Source organism: Piliocolobus tephrosceles, chromosome 12 (assembly GCF_002776525.5).
Source record: "Piliocolobus tephrosceles isolate RC106 chromosome 12, ASM277652v3, whole genome shotgun sequence".
In the NCBI taxonomy this organism is placed as follows: domain Eukaryota; kingdom Metazoa; phylum Chordata; class Mammalia; order Primates; family Cercopithecidae; genus Piliocolobus; species Piliocolobus tephrosceles.
In genome coordinates this window covers 82,376,420-82,382,419 of record NC_045445.1, presented here as the reverse complement: position 1 = coordinate 82,382,419, position 6,000 = coordinate 82,376,420, and positions in this window count along the sequence as shown.

Sequence of the window (6,000 nt, the reverse complement as noted above, 5' to 3'; positions counted from 1 at the left end):
AGATGATGGTTTCCTGAAGTAGGTAAATAAATGTAGTAGTTGGAATGAGACTGGTAATGAAGGGCTCATGTGATGGAGGTTTTTATGTAGGTGAGGTAGGAGTTACTTTTGTAAATATTAGTTGAAGTAATAATAATTGGAAAAGTTAAAGGAGGAGAATATACATGTATTACTTTTATTTGGAGTTGTGCCAATCTTTTTGGCACCTAAGTCTAACAAATAGCTTCTATCCTTTAAAAGTTGAGCCTTATTGTTAGATATGGGGGCATGAACTAGCAGTTCTTGCATGCTTTCTTGGTAAATAAGAAGTTGGAGGCTTCTATTATTAGACTCACAATCTAATGTTTTGGTTCGACTGTATTTACAATATATGAAGCCCAAAATCATTTTGGGGTTCAGTGACAGGAAGAGGAAGGGTAAAAGATGTATGGACGTTAAGGTGTTTTCTCATGTAAAGGAAGGTTTAATGCTATTAATGTAATAGGTAAATATCCCTCATTGTATTATAATTTATATATATATTTTATATAATATATATATATTATATATAGTGAATAGAGGCCTGTGATTGACATGTTAAGTCCTATTAACACATACTGAAGTTACATCAGGAGAATGAAGCTATAGTTACAAAAAATTCTCCAATTTGGTTGATGGTTGTGGGGAAAGCGAGATTAGTAAGACTAGCTAAAAGCCATCACATGCCTATTAGGGGAGTGTTTGGAGACCTCAGTGCTGCTTGGCCCACTGGAGACCTCTGTGGCCAGCAATGCCCCTGTCTGGGCCTCACTCAGCCCTGGGCTCTCCACAGGAGGTACCCTGCTCACTCAGCCCAGTGGGCTGCACTTGGCTTGTGCTCCGGCCCAGATCCCCCACTCACTATGGGATCCATGCTCAGCCCTCAGCTGGGCCAAGTGTGCCACGACCTACTTCCACCTTGGGCGCAGGCGTCTGGATGAGGGGACTGTGGTGGTGCCTGAACAGGGATGCCAGTGACCTCAAAGCCCCAATGAGGGTGTTGCAGCATGCTAACAGCTCTTTCAATCCCACTGTCCACAGCCTGACAAAGAGGGGCATGTGGCACCCAGCAGCTCCCTCTCCTGCTTGCTCAGCAAGCTGGAGGGGAGTGCTACAGGGTTACAGTTCTGTCCACACACACCATTTGGGAGTCCCAATTTCTTGTCCCACATCCAAGAAGAATGAGGTTATGCTGTCAGCCAGTGGGTGAGCAAGGCAAACTGAGTGATGAAACAGCTCTCAGTGGAAAGGGGACCCAAGTTGGGCAGCCCTTTTACCCAAAGTCAGGTAGGCTCCCCACAACCTGAAGGCAGGTAGTCCCAAAGTGTGAATGAGTCTGGGGCTTTTATGGACTCAGAATGGGGAAGTGTGTGCTGATTAGTTTATGAGTGTGCAAAAAAGGCTAAAAAAAGACACCACTCAAAGATGGGCACAACAGTGTAAAAAACCAATTAGGGAAGGGTAGGTATATGTAAAATAGGTGAAGGGTGGGGATCAATCAGAGGAAAGCATGCCAAACAGGAAGAGTGGTTCTCAATCCGGTCTGTGGATTTATTGAGACTTGTAGCTTAGTTTTTAGACTTTAAACTGTCTTTGGTTTGAAGGTCAGGTTTCACAGGGCACCCGCCCCGTCTGCCTAGGGATTTGTCTGCCTCCTGCTGCTATCATCAGGCTAATAGTATTGTTCAACTATGGATTCGTTCATAATTTGAGTTTGCAAGGCAAAACAGTGTAGATGATGTGAGTCCATGGGCAATTTTTAGGACAACTGCACCTATAAAACTTCAGGGTATTTGGATGAGGATTGCTACAATAAAAAGTGCCATGTGGCTGCTTACAGAATAGGCAATGAGATATAGAACAACTAAGGGGAACTATAATCTTATAACAGGGTCTACATGATTTTGAAGCAGTAGGCAGCAAACTATGAGGAAGGAAGCGAGTCAGAGGGTAAGCTGACCTCATGATTCATGCTGAATTTGCTGCGAGCTTGGTTTATTTTTTCTCTCTCCCTCCCTTCTTCCCTGATTAATTTTATGAAGTTTATAGGGATTGTTTCAATTGAAGCTTAAACAGCATCCTGAACTACAGAAAGGAATAGGGGCTTGGGGCTTCCTGGGGGCTGGTGGCAACACAAGAGTTATGGGAGAGCAAGGGAAGGAAATGTGTGGCAACAGAGGTTGTCTTGTTATGCAGATAAAAAGTCTTTCAGGTAATAAAAGTTGTCTCAAAGCAGCCCTCAAAAGAATAGGTGATTGTCTGGGTGTGGTGTCAGCCTCTGATCTCCTCTCCTGTGATCCAAGTTAATCTTCCCTGGTTGGTAAGATTCCCAGAGAGGGTATTCATGACAATTACGTTCCTTTTGGAGGAGACAGCTTTAGGCAGATAAGGGGAGCTCAGAGCCAGCCTCTGCCTGTATCCACTGTTCCCCAAGTGCCCTTGGTTCAAATAATCAGCATACCAAAGTGGCATATTTTGGGGTGGCATCTTCTGAACTCCTTCACATGTAAAGCACTTAGCATAGTCACTTGGCAGGATGTGAGCACTCAGAGAAGGTTGGGTATTATTATGATACAAAGTTATTCATTTAACATTGAGTCTCTCCTACCTAATGGGTGGCAGGTTCTGTGCTGGAGTGAACAAAGATGAGTAAGACACTCTCCCTGGCCTCAAAGAGCTCTCAGTTTAGTGAGAGACAGGTGTGGATAAAGATAACCACAGTACAGTACTATCACAGGGGGATGAATCAAATGCTATAAGAGCTAAGAAGGAGGCAGCCTCACCTACGGGGGAAAACCAGGAAGTGCTTCCCAGAGGAAGTGATCTTTGAGCCAAGTTATGAGTAATGAATAGAAATTTGCCAGGCACAGACAAGGAAGATGACATTCCAGGCAGAAGGTACCACCTTTGTGAATGCAAGAAGGCCTAAGAGAACATGATAGGTTTGGAGAACTAGGAGAGTTTGCTAAAGGTTCAGCTTAGGATGCATGAAGGAACAAAATGAAAAGGGTGTCAGCAGGCAGATCAGAAAGGATCTTGAAGTCATATTATTGAGTTTGACCTTAACAGAATGCCCCTCCGGGCCAAAGTTATTCTCTCCATTCTTCTAACACCTTGAACACACCTTTATCAAAATATTTATCAAATTACTATTTGATTATTTGTTTACCTGTCTTTTCCATGGAACTATAGACCCCTTAAGAGCTTAAACCTTAGGTGGTGTTCAAATTCTCAATGCCTAGCATTCAGGTAGCACACGCACATATGGAAAGAGTAAAGGAAGGAATTTCTCCAAAGTCACACAGCTATTCAGTAACAGAGTTGGGCTAAAGGGATCCTCCCACCTCAGCCTCCCAAAGTGCTGGGATTGCAGGCGTGAGCCACCCGCACCTGGCCAGATTAGTGCTTTTCATATTGTGTCACTTAGAGCCCCGGAGTCCCTCACCTGGAGTGCCACTCACTGAGCAGGTTGAGGAAGATGGGCCAGTGGCTGAGTTGGCAGACTTCTTTGTATCCTCTTCAAATACATCAGTCCTTTTAGAAATTATAGGTTCTCTAAAACTTGTTTTGGAAAAAAAATTATGCTACTACAAAAAGTTTAAGTACCATTATACTTTCATGATTGCTAAGTGCCCTAAACTAGGATTTTAAAAAATCTCCCATGCACAATAGGAGTTTAATGTGATAAAATGCTTACACACAAAACACAGCAAACGACTCGTTTTTATTATTCTTTTTTTCTTTTTTCTTTTTTTTTAAAGACAGAGTGTCACTCTGTCGCTCAGGCTGGAGTGCGGTGGTACGATCTCGGCTCCCTGCAGTCTCCGCCTCCCGGGTTCAAGCGATTCTCCTGTCTCAGCCTCCTGAGTAACTGGGATTACAGGCCAGCGCCACCAAGCCCAGCTAACTTTTGTATGCTTAGTAGAGACGGTGTTTCACCATGTTGGCTAGGCTGGTCTCGAGCTCCTGACCTCAGGTGAGTTGCCCACCTCGGCCTCCCAAAGTGCTGGGATTACAGGCATGAGCCACCACGCCCGGCCATTATTCCTTTTTTTCTAACCACTTTTTAATCTTGGTATTCTTTCAAAATAAGATGAAATGCTATGCTTAAAATGACAATTCTAATATATAACAGGTACTCTAAAAATAATTGGCATCCCCCATAAAGACTGTCATTTTGGTTGGGCACAGTGAGTCACATCTGTAATCCCAACACTCTGGGACAGTGAAGCGGGTGGATCGCTTGACCTCAGGAGTTTGAGACCAGCCTGGGCAACATGGCGAAACCCCGCCTCTACAAAAAAATACAAAAATTAGCCAGGAGTGGGGGCTTGCACCTGTAGTCCCAGCTACTTGGGGGGCTTGAGGGGAGAGGATCACTTGAGTCCAGGAGGCGGAGTTTGCAATGACCCGAGATCGTGCCATTGCACTCCAGCACTCCAGCCTGGGTGGCAGAGTGAGACCCTGTCTCAAAAAAAAAAAAGAGACTAATTTTGAAAGCCATAAAAAATGGCTTACAAAGCTTAAGACCAAATTAAGATTCTGCATATTTTTTTCCTCTTAAGTAACAGTAAAGACATGTTTTAATCCAAGCAAATGCAGAGAAGCAAATTATGTTTACTCTCACAATTACTACATTTCTAAGTCTCTTCCACAAATACTATCTTTTTATTCTTTATATTCCCTGCTGAGCCTGACCCTGAAAGGTCAGTTTACTAGAGTTACTAGAGGTGCCAGATAAACCAAATAGGTAATTCGCCAAAGTCTCACTTCCTTCTTAGTTTATAAAGCAGGGGTTGCAAAGGAAGGTTTATTAGAATCACCTGGGAAGCTTTTTCAACCTGCACGTGTGCCACAGTCTCCTCTCCCTCTTAGGAAGCACTGTTCTAGTTTGGGGCTTCAATCTGTCCCACATTAAAGGTCTTCATCTTTCTAAATCCTACCCAACTGAAGGCTAATGGAGTAGAAACAATTGAACTCAGAAGTCACTGACTTTGTCACAAACTGGCTGGGCAAGTCCCTTAACCTTTCTGGTCTCAAGTTTTTCCTCCGATTTTGGGGGTTCCCTTTAAACTTGGACATTCTTCTATGTGACTGCATGTCATGTCTAAGAAGCCTTCTGAACTACTCCTAGCATAGACCCAAGACTTGCCCTTTCTTGGTTTTCCAACAGCCTGTGCAGTACAACATATCACCTATTTTATACTGTCTTATATTGCCCTCTAGTTGTTTTTTAATGAAGCTTTTCTCTTCTCAACTATATGTAGTTTAAAATACTAGTTTAAAAGTTTATATTCAGGGTTATACAATGTGCCTGCTACTTAAATCTCCTAGGACAATTCAGGCTGCGTCCTAAGGTAATCAGTATGTATTTATACTGCTTTGTTCAAAACAATGATGCCCCTTCTTTGAAGTCCTGAAATTATATTTTTCATCAGTTCTGTCCAGCAGAAATATAACGGGAGCTACAAATATAGTTTTAAATTATCTGGCAGGCACATTTACAAAGTGAAAAGAAACAAGTACAATTAATTCTAATAACATATTTAATCCAATATATCCAAAAGACTATCATTTCAACATGTAGTCCCTGTAAAAAGTATTGACATTTTTCATTCTTTTTTTTTAATGTCTTTGAAATCTGGGGGTTTTTTACACTTGCAGCACATCTCGATTCAAAATAGCCACTTTCAAGTGCTTAGTAGCCACATGCAGCTAGTAACTACCTACTGAACAATGCAGTTCTGCATAACTGGGCTGCTTTCCAAACTGATCACTTTTTTTTTATTCAGATAATGACTGATACTGAGTACTCAGGCTAGCCAGAGTGGTGCAAAGATGAGTCAAATTTCATTGTGATAAGAGAGATTTGTAAGTCACTAGCAATTATACAGTGCGGTAGGTGCCATGATAGAGATGCAGAGAAGAAACCCAGACTTGGCGGCTGAAGGGCACAGGATGGAAGGCGGTGGGGAGACAAGG